General features: G+C 37.4%; 2 protein-coding genes across 6 annotated transcripts in view; one reads left to right on the top strand and one right to left on the bottom strand.

Moving 5' to 3' along the window:
- Positions 1-17,767, bottom strand: part of FAM210A (family with sequence similarity 210 member A) — a 39,047-nt gene extending 21,280 nt beyond the window's left edge. The window contains exons 1-2 of one of the 3 annotated variants that reach the window (XM_074204276.1): positions 17,680-17,767; positions 5,818-6,140 (exon numbers count right to left, since the gene is read on the bottom strand). The gene's annotated coding sequence lies outside the window, so the exon portion shown is untranslated. Of the gene's footprint in view, positions 1-5,817; positions 6,141-11,667; positions 11,836-17,679 lie in introns of those variants that run through there. The other 2 variants (XM_074204277.1, XM_074204278.1) reach the window with 2 other exon arrangements.
- A 263-nt stretch (positions 17,768-18,030) lies between these two features.
- RNMT (RNA guanine-7 methyltransferase) overlaps positions 18,031-27,160 on the top strand; it is a 40,847-nt gene continuing 31,717 nt past the window's right edge. The window contains exon 1 of one of the 3 annotated variants that reach the window (XM_074204273.1): positions 18,031-18,117. The gene's annotated coding sequence lies outside the window, so the exon portion shown is untranslated. Of the gene's footprint in view, positions 18,118-18,446; positions 18,467-18,493; positions 18,793-27,160 lie in introns of those variants that run through there. The other 2 variants (XM_074204275.1, XM_074204274.1) reach the window with 2 other exon arrangements.

Below are 27,160 nucleotides of genomic sequence, written 5' to 3' on the forward strand. Positions count from 1 at the left end.
TAATGGATAAAAAATTGACTGCCACAAAGAGACCACAAGACTCTAGAAACTGTATCGGTCTGCAAAATCAGCACTAGGATAAAAGGGTAATTCCAGATTAGAATACTTTATTAAAAAAATCTTGAAGAGGACAGTGAAGTATTAGACGGGATAGGAGCATTCAAGTATGAAAATGCAAAGAAAAAAATGAAATGATCTGAAAAAGATTTATATAACATCTTAAAGCATTTTTTCTCTTTAATTTAAAAACTTGAACATTTTAATTTTTAAAGACTAGGGAAAAAACTGTGAACAACTGTGGTTTTTAAAAGCATATACTGACTTCCGGGTGGGAGTCAAGACTTCAGTATGAAGCTAGCATGCTCCTGAAGCTTTTCCCTACACAACACTAAATGAAGCCTCTACACTGACATTAAAACTACAGATTCCGCCCCCCCCCCCAAGAAAAGATTGAACAGAGTTTTTCAACTACAGGCATTGTGGGGGATCTTTAGTGAAAATCTGTCTCTCTTCAGGGGGGAAAAAAATGCCTAACTAGGCAGGAGAGCAGGAAAGCCAGTGGGAGGCTTTTAGCCACAGTAAAGCCCAGGGGGTCCTGGCAGCTAGACAATAGCACAGGTCCCAGGCAGTTAGACAGCAAGCCTGCAGGAAGGGTCCCAACCAGGACAAGGAATGAACTTTGGAAACACAGGAGCAAAAGATAGTATTGGGTAGGGAACAAACCACTGAATAGGCTGAGCCTGGACATAAAGGAGGAAACAAACCTCTGCAGAGGAAACATCTTGGTCAGTGATAAGCCAGAGATGAGACTCTAGGCCCAGCATAAAAAGCTTGGATCTATACTCCCTATATCCTAGGAGCTGAGCTGAAGCAATCAAAATGAGCAAAAAAACAAAGAATGCTAACCATAGAAAGCTACTATGCAGATAGATGATAAAAATGCCACCTGAGAAGAAGAAAGCAGTGACAAATTACCTACCTACATGGGAAGAATCAAAGGAGTCTATGAATTGGACTCAAATCCAACACTTCATAGAAGACATTAAAATAGAATTTAAAAACCAAAGAAGAGAGGAAGAAGAAAAATGGAAAAAAAAATAAGAGCCATGCAGGAAAATTATGAAAAATTGGCCAAAGAAACCAACTCCTTTAAAAGTATAAATAACCAACCGGAAAAGAAAACACAAAAGCTAACAGGAGAAATTAAAACCCTAAAAATTAGAACTGGAAATAGAAACCAATGAATCTATGAGATACCAAGATTCTACCAAACTAAACAAAGTCAAAAGGCTGAAAAAAATGAAGAAAACATAAAATACATTTTAGAAAAAACAAATGATCTGAAAAATAGATCCAGAAAAGCTAATTTACAAATGATTTGGTCTACCAGAAAGCCTAGATCAAAAAAAGAGCTTTGAACATCTTTCAGGGAAAATTTCCCAAATGTACTACATTAAGAAGACATTGAAAAAATGGAAAAATTGAAAAAATACACAAAACACCTCCTGAAAGAGACTCCAGGATAAAAACTCCAAGGACTATAAGAGTCAAATTCCCAAACTCTCAAAATTCTGCAAGCAGTCAAAAAAGAAGCAATAAAATCAGAATTACATAGGACTTAGCTTCAACATTAAAAGATTGAAGGGTCTGGAATATATTTTAGAGGGCAAAGGACCTTGGATTACAACCAAAAATTTTCTACCCTGCAAAATTTGGTATGTTTGTTCTGTCAGGGGAAAAGGTTGATGTTCAATGAAATAAAGGACTTCCAAAATTTCTGGATAAAAAGACCAGAACTAAATAGAGAATTCAATCTTCTAATACAAGACTGGGAGAGGTATAAAAAGTTTTGGAGAGGAAAATATAAAACAAATGTTAGTTGAGAATAGTAAATTGTATACACCCATACAAGGGAAGATAACACTTGTAACTCCTGAGAATTGTATTTCTCTTAGGATAGTTAATGGGTTGAACATAGTTGAAAAGATTATACTTGGAGGATATGGGTGTGGTTGTTTTTTGTCCTTCATTATGGAAGAAGACCAAAATGTGTTAGAGACAAATTACTGTGTATCTGACTGTGGCTGATCAGACCAACATGAGCTCAGAATGCTCTGATTTACCACAGGTTAGGCGCGCGCGTGCGCGCACACACACACACACACACACACACACACACACACACTCTCTCTCTCCAGATAAACATCTGAGGTGTTTACTCTAAACTTATATATCTCAGGAGATATATAATTACTTTAATTCTGCCTTGCTCATAGTGCACAACACATTCTCTGATGAGGACACCCTCTTCTGGGTGCCAGTTTCTCCTATGTCTTACAATCAATATCAAAATTAAGAGAAATTTTCTGGGTATTCCAGTACTTAAGACTATTTGGAGGCACTATACATAATTAAATTAGAAGTTACTTTACTTAGATACTTAGAGGTTTATAGTAATGGGGGTAAGAGGGTGGTATCCTATTTAGAAGGAGTAGACATAAAGAAATTAAGAAGTGATCTTATATTAATCCACATATTTTAGTTAAGGAAGGTTTTAATATCTTGGTTGGAGTGCTAAGGGGACAGTGGAAGATAAGTGTCCTGGCTACTTGATTGGAGAGGGATGTAGGACTATGGTTGAAGTACTACAGAGATGGAGTATACTTAGAGGGACTGGACATGAAAACATGAAGAGAGAATTGTGTCCATGGAGGTTGCTTGAAAAGGGACTAAGGTATAGAGTGATTATAATTTGATGTGATTCTTGACATTTTATTTTTTGCAAGGAAATAGGGTTAAGTGACTTGTCCAAGGTCACATAGCTAGGTAATTATTAAGTGTCTGAGGCCTGATTTGAACTCAGGTCCTCCTGACCCTAGGGTCACTGCTCTATCCACTGTGCTACCTAACTGCCCCCTGATTCTTGACTCTGGAGAAGTATGTTTCTAATTAGACAGAAGAGGGGAGAGTACTTAGTGTGAGGCAATGGTGCTTATCAATCAACCAAGGGAGCAAACAAACTTAGATTGCTCTTACTTTGACTGAGAGTATTCAATATATACCTTCAATCAAAATACTATCAAAAGTATAAAGGGAGTATATATTGACAAAGGGGAGATGTTACAAGTTAAAACAATAAAAACATAAAAAGAATTACTTTACTAGGAGAAGGCTAGACATTAATGGATAAATAGCACCACCAGGTAAAGACACACAAAGACCTATTATACTGGAGGGAAAGAAGGGAGGGTGTGAACACTCAGTAATCCACTGAATACATCTGGTCCAGAGATGGAATAATATGCATTCCCAATTGAGTTTAAAAATCTATTCTATCCTATAGTAAAGTAGGTGGGAGAGGGAAAAGGAAAGAAAGATTAATAAGGGAAGGAGGGGGTAAAAGTAAAATAGAAGCTAAGATTTAAAAAAGTTAAAGGGGAAAGGGAGCAAAAACATTGGTGAGGAATAAGAGGAAAGAAAAAATTGCAAATGGGAAAAGATAACATGGAAGGAAATAAAGATTTAGCAATCTTAAATGTAAATGCAAATGGGATGAACTCTCCCATAAAATCAAAGTGGAAATCAGAATGGATTAAAAACCATAATGCTACAATATGAAACACATTTTGAAGTAGAGAGATACATACAGGTTAAAGGTGTGGAGTATTATTATCCTATAAAAAACCACAAATGGACAGACTAGAGAAACATGGAAAGAAGTATAGAACTGATGCTGAGAAAGGAGAAGAACCAAGAGAACATTGTACATATTAACAACACTGTGAGCTGATCAACTTTGATTAATCAAAATCTGCTTCTTCTCAGCAGAGCTAGGACAATCCTGGGAAACCTGTTATGGACAATGATATCCATATCCAGATGCAGAAAACAAATCAACCAAAAAACCTTCCAGAATCTGAATTAGCATTATGTTTGCTTTTTAAAAAAATTCCTCATGTTTTTCTTTTGTATCCCATGATTTTCTTTCTTTTCCTTTAGTCCTAATTTCACATACAGAAAATAATTAATATGTAAACATGGTAAACACAAATGTACATAAACAATGTTAACTAGATTGTTTGCCTCTGAGGGGAGTGGAAAGGGAGGGTGGAAGGAAATTATGTAACATAACTATGCATGTGGATGAATGTTGAAAAATTTTCATAATATCTAATTGGAAAAATAAAATGTCAAAAAATAAAAAATAAAAGTATGTATTTTAATACTATTCAAAACACTAATACCAAACTTGTATTGTTTGTGTTTCTTTCTGAACATTTCTTATTCAAGAACCTTATTTTCCAACATATTTTTATCCTACCTTTACCGATCTTTGCATTGTATTAAAACATGTTACTTTAATTTGGATTACCTGATTTCTTTAAAAACTTTCCCATAAAGAAAAATAAATTCGTAAGCTACAATAATCTTCAAGGTTGTCTTTTTGCAAATGCTTATCCTGGGCAATGTGATATGAGAGAAGTAAGTATCACAGGAAATGGTTTTTTGTTGCCTTTTAATGTACAATAAAGCAAACCTTCTAATTTCTTTATTAACCTCTCCAAGTTTGGGAGACATCCTTTCATTTACTGCCAGTTTCCTTTAGTTTTCAGGTTTGTTTATTGAGACTCTTAATATTAACATAATAATTTCTAATAGTGTGACTACTGATAGGCTACTAGATAAGGATCTCATATTTCAAGTGCTAACAAGCTGAAGAAAAATTCTTTGACATCGAATAGTCTTTGCTACTTTGTCATAATTACTGCAAAAAGCAGAAGGGGGATACTTAGATGTGAATATCATAATTGAAAATACTTTCCTTAAGCTTCACTAGCAATCATGTGCTGTTGCTCTAAAGGTATACCCTTGGCAAACCCCAATATAAAATCAAGTTTAAACAACAGAGGAATTACTGTTAAGGGATCAATTCTTTTCTTCAGTTTTGAGAAGACCGAAATCAGCACTCATTAAAAGGGTTATAAATAATTACAAAAGAACAAGAATTGTATAAGGCTTGTTCTGGACTGTTATAATTATCAATGAATCTATTAATATGATAAATTTAAATCACTAGCACATGAAGTTAATTTTCAATGTTAAACCTGGGCTAACATTACACAACTTTACTTACTAAAAATATAAAGTTTTTATGAAGACAATAGATTTTGATTTGATTTTTAAACTTTTGATTTTAAATAAACTAATACTTTTTTGTGGTTTTTAGATGAATATTTAGCAATACTTCAAATTTGGTAGAGAAATTATCTTATCAAACTAGATACATTAAAAAACAGAATTAAACTCTTCCCATGGGTTTACTGCCTCCGTTTTCTTATTCAAGAAATCATCTTACGAGGCATTTACACACATTCTAGTCACACCATTATTAATGCACTAAATCAAATTTAATTTGAGGTCCAGGAAAAAAGTAACCACATATTTATAGCATTCTTAAGTTACTGTTTTCCTTCAACCAAATGTACTCAATATATTTCATTTAAATTTTACTATAGACAATTAATCTACCTCCTTTGTGTATATGTAATATATACATGCATGCATACACACATGTGAGGGTGGGAAATAAGGTTTATTATAATATATTTGAACCAAACAAAATCTTAAAAGATAAGTTAAGATTTGGTGCTTATTAAATTTAATTTTTTCAGAAAAGGTTAATGGATGCCCCCTTGTGAATTCCTGTGGAATTGCATCCTTACACACATTTCTATATGCAATAAAAGAGAAAGGGATAATAATTGTTCTTCAAATTTACTAGCAAATACCTTTTACACAAAATACTTAGATCTTTACCTCTTTCCAAAGAATCAGACGTGGCACAGTGGAAAGAGTGCTGGATTTGGAGTTAGACAGCCTGCATTCAAATCCTGGTTCTGTCACTTGCCCAAGGTCAACAGGTGGTAAAGTAACTTCACCTCTTTGGGCCTCAGTTTCCTCATCTATAAAATGAGGGGGTTGGACGAGATGCCTTCTAAGATTGCTTTTGGCTCTAAATATGTGATCATGGGTGAAAATTAGCACCATCATCCATTAAAATTTACTAAGTTCCCATACCCGTAGGTACTGCACTAGGTCAGTGGTTCTCACAGTGCAATCAGCAGATAACTTGTGGTCTACTGCAAAACAAAACAAAGAGCAGAAAAATTAACATTTCTATAATTTAAAGTAAATAGGAATGTGGTTGTTATTTTGCCTAGGCAAAAGCCTCATAAGATGCTTTGCATATAGTGGCATCAGGAATGGGCAGGATAAGTAAGTGGACCATGACAATTAGGTCATGGTAGGAAGAGCCTGAGGATTCACTGCTTTGGGGTAAAAGGCAAAGCAATCTCAGTAATACCATACTCAAACATTACCAAACTATTTATTACCTTCTATTTAGTAAACTTCAAGTAACCTTACCCAATTCAAAGGGTAGGACCTTCTTTACACTATAAGCACCCCTTCTATAGCTTCTTCTGATAGAATTTAAACTTCCTAAGGACAAGGCAATTCAATTTATGAACTACTTATAGCACAATACCAAGAACATGGTAAATAAAGGCTTACTGAGTGACTGATAAAGGAATCAACTGCCATGTAGGGCTGGATCAAATAGGTGTTTGAAGTCAGAACCAGTGCTCACTGAAAATATAGAAACAGGTTTCAACTTCATAAAAGGACTTCCTAACCATGTAGAATTGTCTAATTGATTCACCAATTCCAATTTCTAATTCAACACTGAAACCTCACCACCTCTCTCTTTATTAGTTTAGCTATTTCAAAATTTTATTGTAGAAAAAGTACCCTTGTGTGTGTATACCAATGGGATTAAGTGACAATCCAAGGTCACACAGTTAGTATTAAGTATCTGGAGACCAAATTTGAACTTAGGTCTTCCTGATTCCAGGGCTGATGCTCTATCCAATGTGCTACCTAGCTGCCCCCTAGAATGTTTTTAAACATAAAATATATAAGATTACAAGGGAAACCAAATATATTAAAATAAAGACATATCCTCTCCCCTTCAAATTCAGACACTCGGGGGGAAGGGGATAGTTAAGCCAGCAGACCAGAGGTTAAGAAGCTCTGATCTACAGCTAAGCACCTTTATTTTACAGTTAAGGAGCTCGAGGTCATAGAATTGTGAATTGCCTAGTTTCACAAAGGTAGTAAGTAGCACGAGCCAGGTTTTGAACCCAGGATTACATTTCCATTTTAATTAAATGGAAAACACCTAGCAAGAAAACCTACAAATGAAAAAAAAAAACCTTTTATAATTTTTAAAGAATCATATAAATTTTACTTTTATGATAGAAATCCATCATTATCATCATTTTTATTGTTATTACTGGTTTTGGAATTAGGAAGACATGGGTTCAAATCCTACCTCTGTCACTTATCCATTTAGTGCTTCAGGCAATTTTAAGACTTCATACATGCAAAAGAGATTGTGAATCTACTTTGGTAGAGAATATTCCTCATCTGGTGCTCCCTATCTAGATAAAAAGCAAAGATCTGGCCCAATAAATTAATGAATGAATACAGTTGTCCAAGTTATTGAAGGTCAAAACCTTGAATTTTATCTTTGACATACCTTTCTTAGATTCTCTAGTGAATAATTTATTAAGTCTTGCTGATTCCTCCTTGGTAAGAACTCTCATATCCATCCCTTCTCTGCTACCACAGTATTATATTCTCCAGGTTCCAACACCTGTACTTTGAACAATAGTCTCTTAATTATCCTTCCAATTTGTTTTGTGTGTGTGTATACACACACACACACACACACACACGTGTGTGTATGTGCATGTATACACATAAACAATACACATTTATACATAAATAAAACTTTGTCACACCACATCCTAAACTTCATGTTTATTCTTCATTAATTGTAAAATAAAGTCCAAAATAATTTATCTGGGCATTTAAATCTTCTTGGATTACTCCAAGACAAAACCCTTTCCTTTTTCTTAACAATTACATTTACTGTCTGTACCACTTATATTGCATTTAAATCATGAATCCTTACTGTTTGCTTTTTTAAAAAAGACATACCTAACTAGACAGTAGATTCCTGTCTCACACTTTTCTGAATCACTGTTAGTTAAGTGACTAAGGAATGTTTAATAAATTGTTGGATTAGTTCTGCTGTGTTATGAATTTTAAAATATAACTTCTAGGACCCTTTGGAGATACAAAAGATGATCATTTGGTTTCTGTGCCCTGGAAAAGTTAAAACTAGGGGAAGAGGTATAATTTATTTGGTTCTGCCTCTTCACACTCAAGGTTATAATCAATCAGACAGTTATGTACAAATAAATAATTATGACATAAGCAGGCTTTATTACAGCTCTTTAAAATATCACATTTGCAGAACTCAAATTGTGACTAATATAGCTGCCTAGATGCCTGGGATTTAAAATATTTCAAGTAGGGACAGCAGCCAAGTCTGAAGGTCACAAAATGAGTCTTAGTAGAGAGGCTGCTATATATCCTCAGTGCCCAGAGCTGTGTTGTGCCATTCTCCCCCCCCCCCCCCCCCCCCCCCCGCCATTCCTTAGCCCCAGTTTAGCTACCAGGTGACAGTTGTCATCAAAGATATGCAATTCTACACTCTAATTTGAAATTCAAGATCAAGTTCTCTTTATGATTTAAATTTCGAGGTCAGAACCTGGGTTTACAAATATTGGTAGAATTTTTATTTTCAAATACTAAAAAACAACATGATGGAGGCATTCAAGACCAAAAACAACATATAATGGATAAAAGATTATCTATGGATGTGTCTATCTATGGCTACTCATACATCTGGATAACCTAAAGATCATATTACATTCCTACAAGATATTTACACACATACATACACAGTATATATTTCTCTGGATATAATTATCATCTACAAAATACCTATAACATGGATGTTATCTTCTCATGTTGAGCTCAACATGATCCCCAAAAGGATACAGAAAAATAATTAAAAGGCATTTTTTTTAGGTTTTTGCAAGGCAAATGGGGTTAAGTGGCTTGCCCAAGGCCACACAGCTAGATAATTATTAAGTGTCTGAAACTGGATTTGAACCCAGATACTCCCGACTCCAGGGCCAAAGCTTTATCCACTGCACCACCTAGCCGCCCCATAAAAGGCATTTTCTTAAACTAGAATGTGGCAATTATTGAAATCTACAAAGAGAATGTAGTCAATGTTCACCTGTACCTTGATATTATCTCTGACTTGACTTAAAATCTTGTTATTAGCTATTATAGAAAATATCAACCTTATCAAAAATGCTGTTTGTGCTTCTACTAGCTACTGAAGTTGGCTGATGTATTGGTCATCAATTAAAATTTTAAAAACTGGTAAATAAAATTAACCAGTTGTGGTTATTAAAGCCATCAGGTAGTCACACAGATATTTAACTGTAAGACTGACAGCAAATAATATATCCAGGAAGTAGTTCACCATAACACATAAGGAGTAAATCAAAGTCAGGAATTGAAAAATTTTCCATTAATAACATTGACACAAATGCATAGTTCAAAAGGACACTTTATTATATCTACTTCAAGTTATTGCGTACTTAGTAGGTAAAAGAAATTGTGTTAGGTGCTGGAGGTTCAAAGACAAAATGAAGTACAATGCCTTCTTAAAAAATTGTCTTTCGACTAGAGGAACCCTGAATCAGCGAGGTATATAAGAGCCCAGTCTTAAGTCAGGAAGATCTAAGGTAAAAATCTTGCATCAAACAATTACTAGTACTAGTGTTAGTACCTTGGCAAGGTTGCCTCAGTTGCTTCAACTATAAAATGATGCAATAATAACACTAACCTGTCAGAGTTGTTTCGGGGATTGAATAAGATAATAATTCTGAAGGACTCTGACCAGTGTGAGGCAACTAGTAAATGCAATACAAATGTTAGTTATTATTATTATTATTGCTTGTATAGAGCCTTTTGTTCTGATCTTATTTAATCTGTAAAGGTGGATGCTAACATTACCTTCATTTTATAAATGAGGAAGCTGAGGATGAGAAAAGTTGTATGACTTGCCCAGGGACAATACATAAACAAGATAAAAAATGAACTGAAGCCCCTTTAACTGTAGTTATCTGAACTGTGAGTAGAAAAAGACAAAACTAGGTGAGAACCAATATGGGGTGTTGGTGCAGTGGAAAGAGAGGGATTTTCAATAGAGGACTAAAATTAAAATCTCAATTTTGCCCCTTTCTACCTGTATAACCTTGGTCTAATACCCATTCACCCAAATGCTGCCTTGGAAGGGTAGAAGCCCACTGAAAACACAATAGGATACTCTGCAATGGTTTATCTTCTCTCTCAACCACTCCAAAGTCTTTTCTAGACAGAAACCAATATATGGCTTTAGAACCAGAACCATGAAGGGCTTACTTCTCCTAATAATCCCTCCCTGAATTGTTTCTATCCAGATTTCTTGCTATGGGCCCTACAAGTTGAACTCATCTCTATGGTGCTGCTTTCCCCAAGTGTAATATAAGCCCTGAGATCAGGAACAAGCTTGATTTTTTAATCTATATTCTTGGCATTTAGAAGTGTGTAATATGTGGGAGTTGCTTAATTTATAATTTTCTATTCCATTCTATTTCATGCTGAGTTGAAGATGAGAGAGAAAGCTCTAATCACTTGGGAGTCATAGAGAAAGTTCTTCAACTTCAGTTTCACCGTCGCTGGAAAGGGAGAGAGGTGATTAGGTCTTCTAAAGTCCCTTCCTCTTCTAGGTATAGGATCCTAGAACCAAGGGGCTGGCTCAGCAAAGTATTCTCTGAGAGGAATTTATGAAAGAATACTGACCCAGGCAGGATTCTGAACATTTTATTCAAATATAAGCTCCCTGAGATCAAAGACTATTATCATTTTGTCTATGAATCCTTTTATAAAGTACAGTGCCTGGTACATTTGGTAGGAAGCTTACGGATTAATTGTCTAAAAGAGATAAAAGGGAGGAGAGTATGTACTCTAGGCATGAGACAGAGGCCCATTTCCAGGAACAGCAAATACATTAGTTGTTGGTGAAGCAGAGTGCATGAAAGGGAAGAATATGCCAGAAGCCTGGAAAAAGGTCTTTAAATGCTAAACAGACGGTTAGTTTTTCAGAACTTCCTCCCTCCCTCCATTTCTCCTTCAAAGGAAGCTCTAAAGAGATGAGGGGACATGAAGCTGATAGAAAAGCAAAAGCATTAATTTATATTTAATGCCAAATAGGAAACTAGGTGGTACAGTAGATGGATCTCTGGAGCTTGGAGCCAGGAAGAACTGAATTCAAATCCAATCTCAGATACTAACTACATATGTGACCATGGACAAATCATTTAACCTGTTTGCCTTAGTTTCCTCACAAGAATTGTGATGCTCAAACATTTGCTAACTATTTAACATAGTTATCTGATACATAATAGGTTTATATGAATGCTAGTTATTATTATTAATATGTGAGCTTGTATTTTATTCTGAAGGTAAAAAGGAGTCATTGAAATTTATACAGTATGGGAATGTCAGTCATTTGGAAAGATTATTTTATAATTGGGCAGAGTATGGAATAGAGAGGGGAAGAGACTATACATGACTCACAGTAGTGAAGTACAAAGAACAATAGTTTCTTTCAGATAATCTAGGATCAACTATTACCTTTGATGCTATCTGTGTGACCTTGGGCAAGTTACAACTTTTCAGGGTTTCATTTTTCCACAGAATGTAGTTGGGATAGATGGCTTCTATGGTCCCTTTCTGTTTTAACTCCAAGACCTGATGACTCCCAAATTCGGAAATCAGGGTATGTGGAAGGATGATGGTGACCTCAATAGAAAGAAAAGAATTTGGAGGGAGGGTGGGTATAGGAGAGAACATTTGTAATTTTAGGATTCATTAAAAAAGGCGGTATCTGGGTCTATGAAGACAATAAACTATTTTGGTATTCTGACCTAGTAAAACCTATTTGTGATTTCAATTCTGGTAACATTTTAGGAAGGACAATGATCAATGGGAAACTGAACAACATTCAGACCAACTAAAGGATAAAGAAAAGGGGATAATAAGTTTGGAGCTAACTACCTTAAGTGGGATATTATTTATTCTTTGATCCTTTTTTTTCTCAGTCCCAAAAAACAAAAAAGCAAACACTTAAAACTTGTGGGTTTTTGATTTCCCAGCAACTCTTTGAGCATTAGACTTGTGATACTGCTCTTATGGGGATGTACTATTTATTTGCATTCTTACTTTGTTACTAGACCATGCTTCTATTTTCTGCATTTTTTTTTATTAAATATTTTGAGTTTTACAATTTTCCCCCTAAACTTACTTCCCTCCCCCCCTCCCCAAGGTAATTTGTCAGTCTTTACATTGTTTCCATGGTATACATTGATCCAAATTGAGTGTGATGAGAGAGAAATCATATCCTTAAGTAAGAAACAAAGTATAAGAGATAGCAAGATCAGACAATAAGATATCAGCCCCCCCCCCCCCCCACCCCCCGCAAATTTAAGGTAATAGTCCTTGGTCTTTGTTCAAACTCCACAGTTTCTTCTCTGGATACGGATGGTATTCTCCATTGCAGAGAGCCCCAAATTGTCCCTGATTGTTGCACTGATGGAATGAGCGAGTCTTCTACATGTTTTTTTTTAAAACATCTACGTTGACTGAAGAATTCCTTATATATCCACAACTATCTCTGGGAAATTCCCCATTTTACTTCTCAATGGAAATTTATATATGTGCACTGACTTTCTTGAGAGTTCCATCTTTCCTGGGCTAACTTCCAAGTAATAGCTCACTTATAGGCTGCTTTAAGGTCTATAAAGTTTTTTACACACATTATTTTCTCCTCAGAGTGGTTCTGAAAGGAGGATGCTATTGTGATCTTTATTTTACAGAGGAAGAAACTGAAGCTCAGAGCAGTTAGGTGATTTGTCCCTTGCCACCCAATTATTGTGTGAGTTAAGATTTAAAATCTTCCAAACCTGGAGTCCAGTATTCTACCCATTGTTTCTTATAAAACTTTAGCTTATAGAACTAAATATCTGGCACATGTCAGACTGTTCTATTCTCTCTTTTTTTTACATAGAAGTCACTTGTCCCAATGAAGTTACCTTTCTTTCAAGTCCATGACCCCATCCCTCATGCTCAATGTTAATCAGGTATGAAATATGTTTTCTTCCTTGGTTCTTCTGTCTTATGGAGCAGGAAATTATTATAATCTGAATAATCATGATTTGGGCAGGAGGAGAACTTTAGTTATATCCAAAAAATTGAAGTCTTTTATTACTTCTATGGTCAGCCTCTGAATTGCTTTCCATATTCCTTATCTATTTCTTCATCCTTGGTAGTTGCAGGGCATTCCAAGGTCAATCTAACTCCTATTTCTGCCTTCACTGATATTCACCCAAATGCTCGCCCCTTCTGGGCTCTAGGTTTCTTAACATGAGTATTATCGACTTAATAAATAAAGCTGATTTTCCCTCTTTAAGTCATTTTCCAGTTGTTTTCGACTCTGTGAACCATTTGGGTTTTTTCTGGCAATGTTGCTTGCCATTTCCTTTTCTAATTCATTTTACAGATTAGGAAACTGAGACAAACAGGGTTAAATGACTTTCTCATAGCCAGTAAATATCTGAGGTCACGTCACATTTGAACTCAGGAAGATGCAAGTTCTTGAGTCCAGGCCCTGCTCTCTATCACTGTGCCAGGACCTAGCTGTCCAATACTGTTGCCACTCTCTCTTTTACATACATTAAAACATATATACACAATGTAGTTAATATATGTATGAACATAAATATACATATACGTACTATATGTATCACTACATGTATACAGTAGACATAAGTAGTTTTCTCTGATTAGAACTGCAAGATTCAAGGTGAATACATTTTTAACAGTCCTACGTATACTTCATTCCTGAATAGAGGCCCACAATTTCTACATTTTTAAACCATGTCTCAGAAATCTCAAGCCTATTTTCATATGAAACATTTTTTATTCACCAGTTTCTTGTGAAATCTTTCTTCTGAAATACTCACCATAAGCAATGATTAAAAACAAAACAAAAGCCAAAAAACAACCTCTTGTGCCCTGAAGGCCTTCATATTATCGCCTGAGACTCCACAGTCTTACTTAACTTTAAGGAAAAATTTCTTTAAAAATTAGTTTTCCCAAAAGGGAATGGCTTTACTTTGGCAGTATAGTGTGGCCTTGTTGGAGAAGTTAAAGCAAAGGGAAGATGACTATTTGTTGGGTATATTGCAGAGAGGAAAAGTATGGATTGTGTTAGATGATCTCTGTGGTCTCTTCCTACTCTTGAGTTTCTAGGAAGTTACCTGTCAGAATGGGGAAATGTAAAACTTATTTTTAAAAAGTTTAAATTATCTCATACAAAATTTTCTAATTTTATAGATCTGGAAACTGAAGCTCAAGAAAAATAAGAGACTTGCTTAAAGGTAAACTATTAGCAAATTTTGGACTAGTGTACAAGTCTTCAATTGCCCAATCTAATTAGTTCTTTCCACTACACCAAACTATTTCCTCTAAAAACAGTAATGACTGTACCTAACAATCTATAAAGCACTTTAAAGAGTACAAAGTAGAAACTACAGGTATTAGAGATAAGGGATTATTAGTATACCCATGATTCCCTAGAAAGATACTCCAGGGGGATCCAAACCCAGGTCTTATCAACTATCAGTTCAGCAGATTATCCACTATGACAGACTCTGACATAGCCACCCATAGAAAACCTTGGTCATAGCTAGATGTTTAGAATACCCAATACAATAACATTTGCTGCCAATGATCCTTTCCATTGCCCCTTATAATCTGGTACCTCTGTTTTCCAAGAATCAGCACTTCACATGAATAAACCTGAATTTCTTACAAAAACATTCTACAATTCAAACTCTTCATTGTTTTGAAATAGCCTTCAAATATTTAATATGTGTAATAAGGTGAGGGAAGGGGAAAAAACATTTATAAAGCACCTACTACATACCAGATATCATACTAAATGCATTTTACAACTATTATCTCATTTGATCCTCACAACAACTCTGGGAGGTAGATTTAGTATCTGCATTTTCAGATGAGGAAATTGAGGTAAAGAGAAGTTAAGTGACTTGCTTAGGGTCACAGAGTGTCTAAAACTTCATTTGAACCCAGGTCATCTTGACTACAGGCCCACAGTTTCATAGTGCCAACAGCTGTCTATGGGATCCCTTTCTTAAGTAATATTTGACATAATACAAAAAACACCATCTATTGTTGATCTTGTAGTGGTAAATCTAGTATTGACAATGGTCTAATGTCTTTTTTCCTCCGAACATATACAGAATGTGATTTTCTGCTTCCTCAAAATATTGTCTAATTGTGACTATACCAAGATAATTTTACTTTCAACTCTAGAAATATCTCTTTGACAAATATATATTTGTTGGTATGCTAAGAAGATGCAGGTTAACAAATAATAATAATACTGATAGCAACTAATTCAAACATTTTCATGAGCAAATTTATTAATTCTAGCTACCCCTTTTCTATACTCAAAATAGAACAGCTCACATTTATACTGGATTTTAAAGTTTAAAGATCCTTTACTTGATCCTTTACAAAGACCCTGTGATATAGCTGCCATTACTATTTTCCTTTGCAGATGAGAAAACTGAAGCTCAGAGCATGCCCAGAATCATACAAATTCTAAGAGCCTGAAGCAGATTTAAAACTAGGTCTTTTTAACTCCTAGTTTGGCTCTGTAACCATTATGTAAAAATACCTATCAAAACTATATCACACTCTTGGGAAGAATTTTTTTTTTATTTTTCATTTGTAAATATTGATGTTTGTTTTCAAATATTTATATAAAGTTTATAATGGAAAATTTGCTAAGAAACATGACAATGAGAATCACCAAGAACAGGTTCTACTTATACTGGTAATTAGAAATTTGAGAGGAGAAATTCACACATTTCAAAGTGATTTTCTCCATTAGTAGGAAAGTGTCTCTATTCAAAGTGGCTGAAGATATCTATGCAGAGCCTCTGTGAATGTGGCTAAAATGAAGGACAATATAACTATCATCATGCCCCTAACTTTTACAATCAGTAAATAAACATTTAATAAGTGCCTTAATATGTGCTAGGCACTGTGCTTGATAAGATCTACAAGAAATTGTGTTTTATTTGGCATTACCTTTGAGGACCTACCTAGATAAAATTCAAACTACTATTTTATTTTTCATCTGTAAAGTCCTTTCCCCTCCATTATTTATCTCATTCTGCTCTCTAACTCTTGTTCACTGGATCCTGATTTTTTAGTTGAGAGTTCTTAAAAACTGAAAGTGGGGGTGGCCCTGGCCCTGGAGTCAGGAGTACCTGAGTTCAAATCCTGCCTCAGACATTTAATAATTACCTGGCTGCATGGCCCTGTGCAAGCCACTTAACCCCATTTGCCTTGCAAAAACTTCAAAACAAAACTGAAAGTGATCTCAGTAACTAAGCAGAAGAATCAATGAGACAACCTCTTCTGATTGTAAGAATTCCTAGGGAAAAACTTCAGTAGGTGCAAAAAGAAGTTTTCCCTTAAAATTAGTTACATTTAAACTTTGGTCTATGAAGCAAAAGATTTAATATTAAGGGAATTTTATAGAGCTGGAAATAAAATCTTCTGGGTGAAATTTCTTTTTTTTTTAGTTTTTTTTGCAAGGCAAATGGGGTTAAGTGGCTTGCCCAAGGTCACGAGGCTAGGTAATTAAGTGTCTGAGGCCACATTTGAACTCAGAATTCCCTTACTCCAGGGCCCGGGGCTCTATCACTGCGCCACCTAGCCGCCCCCTGGATGAATTTCTAATTATTTCCTAGAACTGCAATGAGAACTACTAACTTAAAGATTAGTTTTACAAAATATTATTTTCCTAATAGCTCTGACAAACGGTCTCCTGACAAGGAGGTAAAAATCTCATTTTTTTTTTGAGTTTGCTTTAATACAATGAATATAACTTTGGGAGTAAGGTAATTCAAACTGAATCCCGAGGCTGCCCATAGTGCCGCAACCTTTGGCTGTAGTGGCAGTTTACAACAAGGAGATGGAGGATGTGGCTAATCAATCACTACTGCAGGTGGCTGGGGACACTCTATCCGCTGCCCAACGTGTTAAATTTCCAATAAGGGGGACTCCCGCCCCCGGAGAATGCGAGCAAGGCACCAAGTTGTGGTCGCTGCGCGGCTCCGGGCCCCGGCCGCGTGAGGCCCATCACGTCCCTGCCTCTCCAGGTCCCCAGGGCACCGCGTGCGCCTGCCAGGCGGAGGCCGCGGGGTGGTTACAACCCCAGAAAATGGGTCGGCCAGGGCCCGGGTGGGGGAAGGGCCGAGTCCTTGGGACGGAGCTTCTAGGGGTGTCCGGGCCAGGGAGGAGGGAGGGGAACGAGGATCGGCGCGCTCCTGGAGGGAAAAGGAAGAGGGCTGGCTCCCAGAGTGGGGGAGGGCGGGCCCCGGGGCTGCCACCCCCTCCCCCGCACGGTGGCTAGGTCGTGCCCTTCCCCCACCGGGCTCGCGAAGGGCAGTTGGCCGCGAGCACCGGGGCAGCTCCAGCTGCTCCCGGGGGACCCAGGTCGGCGACGCCCCCTCCCGCCCCCGCCCCAGGAAGCCCAGGCTGAGGTACCTCGGAGCACGCAGGGTCCGTGGCCGCGAGCACCGACAGGGCAGGCACTCCCGGGCTGCGCTCGCAGGGGCGGCCACAGAGAGCAGACGAACTGGCCCCCGCGGGCCGGGCCTCCCTCGCCCTCCCCAGCCCCGGGCCGCTCCGGTCCTCGGCGGCTCTTCAGCCGGCCGCGCCCACCCAAAACGTGCTTGTGGCGGCGGGGTGCCCAGCTCGGAGGCTCCGGGGCAAGGGCCCGCGCCCAGCACCCTGGGAAACGTAGTTCGTCGGAGAACAGCTCCTCATGGACCTCTTCCCTCCAATCCAGAGTGGGGAGGGAACGGGAGGCGCATGCGTTTGGTGGGAACGAGGACGTTGCTCCGCCCCCAGGAAGTGACGCAACAGCAAGAGCGTGGCGCGCTTACTACTTCCGCAAACAGAATGGCGGAGAGCTTTCCTCAGGTGAGCGTTGTAGCCGAAGCCTCGATCCTTTCCCACCCTCGCCGCGTGTGCCTCTTAGCGCTCGCTCCCCCGCCGTCGGTGCCTGGCCGTCGCGGAGAGGGAGGGCGCGCGTCGTTCATCCTGGGCCGCGTTCACCCCGCATTTGCGCCATGCATCTGCCGAGCACCTTGCCGACGCCTCGGCCCCGCTTCGATGTGGCTTACGGCGAGGGAGGAAGTCGGGGGTCCTTGTGGGGGGTCGGACGTGACGTTGGCGGGGCGCGCGGGGCGGTTGAGCCGGCTGCTGCAGAGGTGGGCCGGAGGGAAGGGGCGCGCCGGGCCTCGGAGCCCCCGGGGCGCTCCCGGGGGAGGTGCGTGGCCGAGGCCCGGGGCCTGCGGAGGAGGTGGAGGAGCGGAGGCCGCAGCATCCGGGTCTTTCCCAAGTACCTCCTTGAGGAGGGGGGGAGGATAGGCGCCCATTAGGAACCCCGCCTGCTTGTCCGTCCTTTGGGCCGGCGGAGGCCGCAGGGGTCTCTGTGCCCCCCGGCCCTGGAGCGCGGAGTTGGCGGGCCCCTGGCTCCCATGCCTCCCCCCCCCGGGTCTTCCAGCCCCGTGACTCGGCTGCGCCTCCTTCTCTGAGGTTAAAACTTGAGCGCTGGGGCCCGAGACGTGACGTCATGGCTCCGTGGACAGAAGGGTTAGCTCTCTCTTCTGGTGCCTCTGGTCACCCGCGACGTGTGTTCCTGGGCTTGGCGTTAGCCTCCCCTATCCCACCAGGGCTTTTGTGATAAGTTCTCGATTGGTACATCCACTCAAAAGCAGAGGGAAAATTTTTAGTCTGTCGTGGAGAGCCACTCCGTTCTCCCCCTTCCAGGGATGTCATTATTCTCCAAACGTTTTTTTTGTCTGGCATCATGTATCTATGGAAATGAAAGAAGAGGACAGCCCCTGCCAATGAAAATCTCAACTACTGATATCCTTTTTTAATTCTTTAACGTTTAAGAAAGTTATCTAATTTTTGGCTAAAAGTTTTCGATTGTAAGAGAGATTGACTGAATTGGATTTGGAATTTGGGACCTGTTTTGTGCAAAACCCTGTAGACGATAAAAAGAAAATTAAGAACCTGATCATGAGAAAGTTACATGCTAGAAGGGTAAAAAAAAGTACTTTATGCTGAGAGAAATACGAACCACAGGGAGATTACATACCACTTTGGGGTCATGATTATAAAAGACAAATTAAAGGGAAGAAATGTTTTGAAATTATTATGGTTATCTCCAGAGGTTTTTGTTGTATTTTGGATGTAGGCTTAAAATAAGTAGAAGTTTAGAGGTTGGATTGGAATACCATCTAGAACAGTGGAATCAAAAACATCAGTGGGGAGGAGGATTTTTGGAACATTCACTTCTGTTTGTATGTATGTGATGGGTTTTGATCAAAAGGAAGGGACTTGTATAGAAATAAGCTTTGGGAAGTTTTTTTTTCTAATACAGGACCCCTGACATCTGGAGGATGATGAATTAATTGGTTATGAGTGGGACTGAATCTCTCGAAAGTTTCTGCCTTACTCTCTTCTCCAGAGTCAGCACAGTCCAGTGCCAAGATAAAAATAAAGACAGCTAGTTATGACTAGGATGCAGTGAGTGACTTTCCCCTTTCTAAATTAAGGTCTTTCCTAAGTCTGTTTGACTTCAGTGATTAAGAACTGATTGTATAGGTTGAGACAAAAGATGTTGCAATTTGCCATCACAAAGATGTCATCCTGAGAGGGACAGAGCCTCTGACTTTCTGGTTAAAAACCGAAAATAGTTGTTATTTACACTCGTTCTAAGCCATAAAAACAAAAAACTATAAGTCCCTTAAGCTTGAGTTGGGGCTACTGTTAGCTAATCAAGGAAAGCCTGAGTGATTTGGGTTTTAAAGCACCTTTAAAACACTGTAGAATTTTTTAAATTTTAGAACCACATTTCAATAAGTCAGAACCAAACAGGAAAAATAAATTGTCCTAGCTTTTTTGGGGGAAAAGAAACAAAAATAAATAAAAGATGAAAGAGAAAGAAAGCCACTGCATCATTCTCCAGCTTCTTAAATTGTCAGGTTGGGTCCATAGAAGGAACTACTACAAAGGAAGTTAATACAAAAAGTTTTAGGAACCTAGTTTAGTCTTCTACAAATACAACCATAATTGTAAGAAGGCATTTGCATTACAAAGTTTAATTCACAACACTTGCCCCGGAAGCCCTTTCTGTGTGGAGATTTTAATTCAGAACCCCTTGTTCATCCTTCATTCTCAGAACCATTGACTTCTTAAGGGTGATATCTTGACTTGCTCCTGAATTGTGTTTGAGTGGGTCAAAACTGCTAAAAGTTGTCAGCTTTACTCTCTCTCTTCCAGGTTATTGAAATCCAGTGGCAACACAGAACAAGAGACTCAGGATTGGGCCCTTGTCATTACCTTGAAAGAAACAGTGAGATTAGTTAAATTATTGTGGAAGTGTAGGGGAAAATAATAGGGACTAGAGCTAGGATACTTGTCTTAGAAATAAAGAAAACAGACATGAGAGAGCCCAAGAAGGATTTGTTGATTGATTAGGTGAATGAATGAAGAGTAGTACCACTATGTTCTCTTTGGAAGACTGGGAGATTGGTAATGTCATTAGCAGTGAAACTGAGATGTTCTTTACAGAGGACTTCCAGCAGATGATCAAAAAATAAAGATGGAGCTCATTGGAGAAAGATACAGGAGTCAATCACATGAATATAATAAAGCAATTGAAAGGCTAAACAAATTAAAATTACTAAAGTAGAAAAGAAAGCAAAGAATAGAACCAGTACCTCTGGGGTACAAGATTGTTTAACAAACTTTGCAAACTGCTTTTTACTGCCAAGGATCTGAAAATTAAAAAAGGGGAAACACCTTTCTTCTGAAATTTACCAAGGGGAGGAGGAGTGTATACAAATAAACTTGGAAAATTGAGGAGGAAGAGACCTGCTAAAAACTGAAAGGAGGGAGTCACAGTGAACTGGGTCAACCAAGAAGGAAAGAATTTCAAGAATCTGGAAGTTTGAGATAATCAGGGAGAAAATAGAAAATGGTTCTGGGATCTCTAGGATATAAGGAAGGATTTTTGTTTATTTCATTTTTTAGGATTGATGATATTTAAACGTTTGAAAGGCAGAGTTTTTTTAAATGGGTAATTTTGATACAAGATCAGATTTGATTGAAGGGATGAAGATTAATATTTATTGTGGGAAGAGAAAGAAAGTTGAAAAATGTTTTTAGGATAGCCTAGCCTTCTATTTTACTGACCAAGTCAGGACTAGGCTTCTGGTGCAAGTTCATAAGTTTAAGGAGAGTTTTGGTTGTTAAAAAAAAAAGACATTGACAGACAATGTGAGTTGATAGCAAAGACAAGTGAAGATAATTTTAAGAATGGGAGAGACTGGGATATATTTTTAGGCAGCAAGGAAGGAGGATAAGAGTAAGAAAGTGAGATAATAAAGTAAGTGATGAAGAGGGATTGCCAGAGAAAAGACCAAATTAGTATGAAAGATTGCGATATTGAGTCTGTTTTTGGTTAAGTTTTTTTAGAACCAAAATTTGTGATGACCCTAGTGTTTATGTGTATTCACTAGCCACATATAGTAGCATCTGATTAGGAGTAGGAGTGGAGAAATTATTGTGAAGGTAACCTAGAATTGGGTTTGAGAGGATATGAGTGGGCCACAAACCAAAGGAGCAAGAACACAAGGTTAGAGGATAAAATGCATGTTTCAATTTCTCATCTGTAGATTTAGACTGAAGGGTAGAAAGTGGGAGGGACAAAACAAAGGTGATAAATTAGATGAATGGGGAGGCATGAGAAGTAAAGCAGTAGTTGGAAGAAGTAGAAGGAAAGATAGGAGCATAAGAGATGACTATCAAAAGAAGGACCTTCAGAATAGAAGGAAACAAGGATTTGTTCAATGTTTTTTATGTGCTAGGGCTTTACAGACATCTTTTTTGAGCCTCACAACAACCCTAAGAACTGGGTTTGTGCTAGTGTCTCCATTTTACAGTTGAAACTGAGACTGAGGGATTTAAGTGATTTGCTGAAGATTACATAGCTGGTTAAAGGTTCATGGTGGTATTAGATGAGGATACAAAGAAAGGCTAACTCAAATCAAAGCTGAAAGCCTTGCTCTTAAGGAGCTTACAGTCTAATGGAAGAAGTAGCATGTAAACCATGTATACACAAGAGATGTATATATACATATATATATATATATATATATACACACACACACATATATATATATACGTATATACACACACACACACATATACATACATACATACACACAGGATAAATTGGAAGTTATTGACATGGAAAATCATCAAGATTAAGGAGATCTAGGACAGGCTTCCTGGGGAAGATGGACCTTGAAGGAAGCCAAGAAACAAACCATTTGAAAATGCCCAGTTTGGGGAGATGAACAGTAAGGAGGCTAGTCTTCCTGAATCAGAAGAGTGAAAATAAGGTCCAAGAAAACTGGGAATGTGGAAGGGGCTAAGACATAAAGTGCCTTAAAAGCCCAGTCAAGGATTTTATTTGATTCTGGGAGTAATAGGCAGCTTCTGAAATTTGGATGTTATTTATTGTCAGACCTTTGTTTTAGAAAATCAGTTTGAAAGTTGAGTGGAGGATGGATTGACAGGGGAAGAGTTAAGCAGGGTATTGCAGTAGTACTAGTCCAGCTGAGTGACGAGTTCTAAAATAGCATGGTTGTAGTTGGAGTAAGCATACCCCAACTCTTAGTCCAGTGTACATACAGGGCAGCTGGTGTAGCCTGAATTAGAGAAGAGAACACATTGTTCTGGAGAAAAGATGACCAAGAATGAAATGTCTTGATAAAAGGAGTTTGTCATATTCAGAAGATGGAAAGAAAGGGTACAAGATGAAAAGGTCTGTCTAAGATGAAGTGGGAGGGCACAGGATGTATAAAGTGAGTGGAAAGATGAAACAGGAGACCTGCAGATAGAATCTATAAAACTTTCAGATGATTAGCTGTATTTGAAGAAAATAAAAGAATAGACAGTAGCTTCCAAAGTCTTTGAGGGTTGTGTGATTCTCAACAAAAATAAGAAGATTAGGGAGAGATGAGTTTTGGGGGAAAATAAATTCTGTTTTGGAAATTTTGAGTTTGAGATGCTCAGCACATAGGAATAGAATAGAGAAACTGTATCAATCTGGTATTAACTTAGAGAGAATTGAACTCATGGTAATTGAGGTCACCCAGAGAGAAGAGGTCTTGGGACACACCTCAGGGATTGCATGTGCTTAGCTTGTGGGATATTAGATGTTAATTTATACTGTAAAGGAGAGTTGTTAGTTCAGGAGAGGGCAAAATCGGGTCAAAAGAAGCCTACGGGGCAACAATTATCCATGATAAAAAGCAACTATGTATTTAGTAATACTTTTAAGTGAGTATGCATTTTATTTTTTAATCACTATATCTACTTTTAAAAAATAGAAATATACATCTGAAGAATGTTATTTATTCAGGTTATTAGAAACTTTATTCATCTGAGTCATGCTGGCATATTTTGTTGAAACTATAAATCAAGTTCATGATAATACTTAGAGCACTCCTTGTAATATTGTGGCTCAAAAATTGGGAACCATTGATAATATTTAATATAACAAATATCTGATCCAACTTTGAAGTTCTTTATTTTTCCATTTCTCACACACACACACACACACACACACACACATATATATATACATTTATACACATACATATATATATAATTTTTGCATAGTATTACAGATTACAAAATACTTTTACATATTTCATATAAATCTCTTCCTGTTTTGGTTTAAAACCATTTAAAAATTCTACTAGCTTTCTAAAACTTAGTTTTAAGGAATAATTTTAGTGCTATAAAGGTGGTACATTGAGTCTGTCAGTGGTTGCACAAAAACCTTTCATACTCTAGATCACATATCAGATTTAGATGTCAACTAATCTGTAAAAATAATATTGTATAATTTGAGAATTTACTAAGTATTCATTAGGTCTTTTAAAGCAAATTTAGAAATAAATGATTGACATTACTGACCTGTTTCCAAGTTTCTTAAGTAATTTCCCCTCTTATGCTATAATGTTTTTTAGTAATCTTAATTGAGTAATCAAGATTAATGGATAAATTGTAGTGATTAAAATTATTTTAGAGTTTGCATTTATTCATTTTATAAGCCATATCAATATCTGTGCCAAGAAAATGATAAATGGGATCACAAAAGAGTCAGACATGACTGAAACAACCAAATAACAACAAATTTATTTTTTAACATTTTTTAAAATTTTGAGTTCCAAATTCTTTCCCTCCCCCACATACTGAAAGGCAAGCAATATGATATAAATTATACATTTGAATTCATGTAAGACATTTCCATATTAGCCATATTGCAAAAAAAAAAATAAAGTGAGAAAATTTTACTTCAGTTTGTACTTAAGAGTTCATCAGTTCTGTCATTGGAGGTGGATGGCTTTTTTTTTATCTTGAGTCCTTTGGAATTGTCTTGATCATTATACTGAACAGACTAGCCAAGTCCTTCACAGTTGTTCATCATTACAACATTTCTATTACTGTGCGCAATGATGTCCTGGTTCTTCTCACTTCATTTTGTATAATTTCATATTGGTCTTGTCATATGTTTCTGGAACCATCCTCCTTGTCATTTCTTATGCTGCAACAGTACTTCATCACAATCTTATGCCAAAACTCGTTTAGCACTTGATGATCAATCATCTCTTCGGTATCCATTCTTTGCCACCACAAAAAGATTTGCCATAAATATTTTTGCTCATCTAGAGCCTTTTCCTTTTTTCTTTGATGTCTTTGGGGGTGGGTAGAGACCTGGTAGTGCTATTACTGAGTTAGAGTGTATACAATTTTCTGGGCATGGTTCCAAATTGTTCTCCAGAGTGGTTGTACCAGTTCATCACTTCACTCCTTTTCCCCTCATCCCCTGAAGGATTTGTCATTTATGATAGGTGTGAGACGATCCTTCAGAGTTGTTTTAATTTGCCTTTCCCTAATCAATAGTAATTTGAACATTTTTTTTTCATGACTATGGATAGCTTTGATTTCTTCTGAACACTGTTCATATCCTTTGCTGATTTATCAATTGAGAAATGGCTTTTTATAAATTTGACTTAGCTCCCTATATACTTGAGAAGTTAGGTGTGTATCGGAGAAGCTTATTTTAAAATTACTTCATTATCTATTGTATCTTCTAGGTCTATTTTTTGGTCTTAGGTCTCTTTCAGGTCTATTTTTGGTTCTGCTTTGTCTTGAGAACATGATTGCTACCCCTGCTTTTTTTTTTTAACCTCAGCTGAAACATATTAGATTCTGCTCCAGCCCCTATTTTATCTTTGTGTGTTTCCATATCAGATATCTCTTGTAAACAACCTATTGTTTGATTCTGGTTTCTTACACATTCTGCTGTCTGTATTTTACCTCTGTGTGTTTCTGTTTCAGGTATCTCTTGTAAGTCACATATTGTTGGATTCTGGTTTCTAATCCATCTGCTTCTTGTAATTCTGTGAGTTTAACATTCACATATGAAGCCATGATTATTAGCTGATTTTTCTCTCAATCCTATTCCCCCCCCCCACTTAGTCTCTTCTCTTTTTATCTTGTCCCTCCTCAAAAGTCTGTTTTGCTTCTAACTTCTGCCTCCTTTAATCTCTTATGATTTTCTCCTTCCCTTCTCCTTTCTCTTAATCTCCATCTACGTATTTCTCTATGGACTAAGATAGATTTCCGTATCCAACTCGGTCTGTTTCATCTCCCCATTTCCCTTATGTATACATACCACACATCTTCCCTTTTTGAATTCTGATGAAAGTGGGGTTTGCTTCTCCCCCCCATTTTTCCCCCTATTGTAAAGTCTTCCTTGCACTCTGCTTTTATGAGATAAAAAATTTCCCCTTCTCGCTTCCCCTTCTCTCATTACATCCTTTTTTGTATCCCTTTTTTTTAATCATTCCACAATAATCAACTTAAACTCACATCCTCTGTCTTTGTAGAACTTGAATGTCAGATTTTCTATTTAGCTCTGGTCTTTTTATCAGGAATGGTTGGAAGACCTCTATTCCATTTTTTTACCCCTGAAGAATTAGACTTGGTTTTGCTGGGTAGTTTATTCTTGATTATAATTCTTCCTCCTTTACTTTCTGGAATATCAATTCTCTGTTCCTTTAACATGGAAACCACTAAATCTTAGGTGATCCTGTCTGTAATTGTTTCTTTCTGGGTGCTTGTGATATTTTCTCCTGGACTTGGGAGCTCTGGAATTTGGCTATGATATAACTGCATTTACATTTTAGGGTATCTTTTTTTTCTTTTTCTTTTTTTTTTTAGGTTTTTTGCAAGGCAAATGGGGTTAAGTGGCTTGCCCAAGGCCACATAGCTAGGTAATTATTAAGTGTCTGAGACCGGATTTGAACCCAGGTACTCCTGACTCCCAAGGCCGGTGCTTTATCCACTATGCCACCTAGCCGCCCCCTAGTATCTTTCAGAAGATAATGTGTGGATTCTTTGAATTTCCATTTTACCCTCTAGATCTATTGGAATGTTTAAAAAATAATTTCATGAAATATTATTCTAGACTCTTTTTCTGGTAGTCCATTAATTCTTCTCTCCTTGATCTTTTTTCTAGATCATTCTCCCAGCTATTTCACATTTTCTTCTTTTTTTTATTTTTGACTTTGTTTATTGTTTCTTGATAATCTCATGAAGTCATTAGCTTTCAATTGCTCACTTCTGTTTGTTAAGGAATATTTCTGAAATTTTTTTTGTGCCTTTTTTACCAAGTTGTTAATTCTCTTATTAATTTTCTTGCAATATTCATTTCTTTTATAGATTTTTTTCTCTACCATGCTTATCTCTGTAGAACTTTTCCAGATATGCTTACTGGATGTGGGTCCAAATAGCATTTTTATTTTGAGGCTTTGGGCAGAGGTATGGTCACTGATCTCCTGGTTTGTGCTTTGGTCTTTTCCTGGGA

Source organism: Macrotis lagotis, chromosome X (assembly GCF_037893015.1).
Source record: "Macrotis lagotis isolate mMagLag1 chromosome X, bilby.v1.9.chrom.fasta, whole genome shotgun sequence".
Taxonomy (NCBI): domain Eukaryota; kingdom Metazoa; phylum Chordata; class Mammalia; order Peramelemorphia; family Peramelidae; genus Macrotis; species Macrotis lagotis.